This window comes from Pristiophorus japonicus, chromosome 16 (genome assembly GCF_044704955.1).
Source record: "Pristiophorus japonicus isolate sPriJap1 chromosome 16, sPriJap1.hap1, whole genome shotgun sequence".
In the NCBI taxonomy this organism is placed as follows: Eukaryota; Metazoa; Chordata; class Chondrichthyes; family Pristiophoridae; genus Pristiophorus; species Pristiophorus japonicus.
Genome location: NC_091992.1, coordinates 20,364,489 through 20,366,881, shown reverse-complemented (window position 1 = coordinate 20,366,881; position 2,393 = coordinate 20,364,489).

Sequence of the window (2,393 nt, the reverse complement as noted above, 5' to 3'; positions counted from 1 at the left end):
TCTGGAATTTGTATTTTGCTCATTTGAAACAATGTTCCTTCTACAGTCACAGTTTAATTTGACAGTGTTCTTGATTTACCTTTTCCTCACTGTTTATTATATACATCTGTACGGTCACCTCTCAGTAACAGTTTCAGAATCTATATCTTTTTCGGCTGGTCATTGGTTCTGTATTGTTTTCAGCAGTGAATTCCACTGCATTCAGAAAACTTAACTTTCACAAAACTTAAAATGGTCATTATATTTTCACCCATTGGCATATCTAACTTGATAAACTAAACATTGCTTTTCTATATTCTGACAATGTAGGACAAAGACAACCTGGGTAAGCTGTAGTGAGCTGGTATAGGCCCACTGTTAATGTTTGAATACTGAATCTGGTGAATCAATATAGGATGTCAATTAGAGGCAATTAATTTTTGTGATCTTAAAGATATAGGAAACCAGTCGGACATGAAGTGAGATTTCATTCTGCTGCATGTCTGATATGTTGTGAGTGGTACCCTTACCAAGTACGTTTAACAAATAGGATAACAACCAAAGAAGACATTTTCCAAACAAAGTGTTTCAAGCTTTGGGAGTTCCAAAAATGATTTTATTTTCAATCTGCAATTGTGCTATCGTATCCCACCTGAATATGTAACTGCGCATGAAGGTTTTATATTGCATTTTAATTTGCTGGAAAATTAATTGTGCCACACTTAAAATGTCAAAACAGTTGGATCAAGCTACAATGTCGAAACTGCGACCAGTGTCAAAAATTGACTTTGCTATCTGTGCTACACTTCAAAGCATTTTTGATGAGCAAAGGGAGAATTGCTATTGTGTAGTCTCATGCAGTGTCTTAAGGGAACATTCCATTTTTCCCTGCCTTTTCCTACCACAGTGATGCATGAGGGAAAAGAGTAATTTCTGCCCAATATGTTACAACACACCCGACAGGTTCTTCCTGTCCTCAGTAAATACTTCCCATAATGAGCTCCTCACCTCAGATTGAGAGCTGGTTCAGATATTCAATGCAGATACTGTAGATGGAAAGGAAGACTTGTCCCGTTTCTGAAAAAAAACTATTCCTTAAGACTTTTCAAAATTAATTGTTTATTTAATAAACACATAGAATAGAAATAATAATTTAAGTTTTGAAATGGTTTCAAATATTTCATCATAAACCTTGGCTTCAAGCTATAGATTTTTTTCTGTGTCTAGCATACTTTAGAATACAAATTATCCACATGTTACCCTCAATTATGAAAATATTTAGCAGCAATGGTGAGATCCTAAAGCAAATGTTTGAAATTACATTTGTTACATAAGGGGGATGCATATCTGATGATACTGTTGTATTATTATACTATGATGAAGCTCATCAAAGTTACATTGCCACCCTATCAAGCCTTAAATCAAAATTAATGTCAAAAAATTGTCAGTTTAAAAAAATATTAGCTAAATAACTAGGACAGTGATTTGCTTTATTTAAAGTATGACTGCAGATAAAATCTGCATATGTAAAAATCGTGTAATAATTTATGCCCTTTTCAGACCAGAAAATCTGTTTTTCAAGGTTATAAAATAACCCAGCTCAGACAACTGGATTTTGCGGTTTGATGTTGATTAAACTTGAATATGAAACCATAAAATAAGATTTTCACAAATCTACACCATGGTGAAGTTGTCGCAAGGCATATAAAATGGGTAGAATTAGAATTTATGCGAGTGAGAATCCTTATGATCAGCTTTCTTTGTGTGTGAGTTTTCCAAATCCTTATGTGACAATTTCCAATGACTCATTTCCTTTGCAAGGTCACATATGTTCAGTTCATTTTTTTCAGTTCTATTTCATAATATTAGACATAAGACTTTACAGAAATTCACTGTGGCATATTTTGAAAGACAATAAACAGAATACATATTATTTTAATTGTTAAGGAAATTAAATGCACAGGTAATTACTATTACTAGGCAAATTTACGTTGTCCAGGTTAGAAGAGTTCAAGAAATAGTGAACACCTTAAAAGATTTTAGTTGATATGAATTATGATGATAAATTTGGCAAGTATATTTCCACACTATTAATAACACATTTTGCTAGGTGTACTTTTCCAAACAATTATTTATACTACAGATGGAGCTCAGAGGCCGCCACAAGCACATTACTGCAAAATAAACCAAACAACAATTTGCTATTGGTGCTTAACCATGTTAGGTTACAGTTAAAAATAATTAAGAAAAAGCACAAGCAAGATACACTTGCATTTTATTACTTTGATGCCAGCATGTTAGTATAATTAACTTAACCTCCATTGGAGCACAAGTAAATACCCAGTTTATTGGACAGTAATACAGTGCAGTGAAATATATCAAGTTGTGAGGAAAGATGATGCCTGGGATCTTAT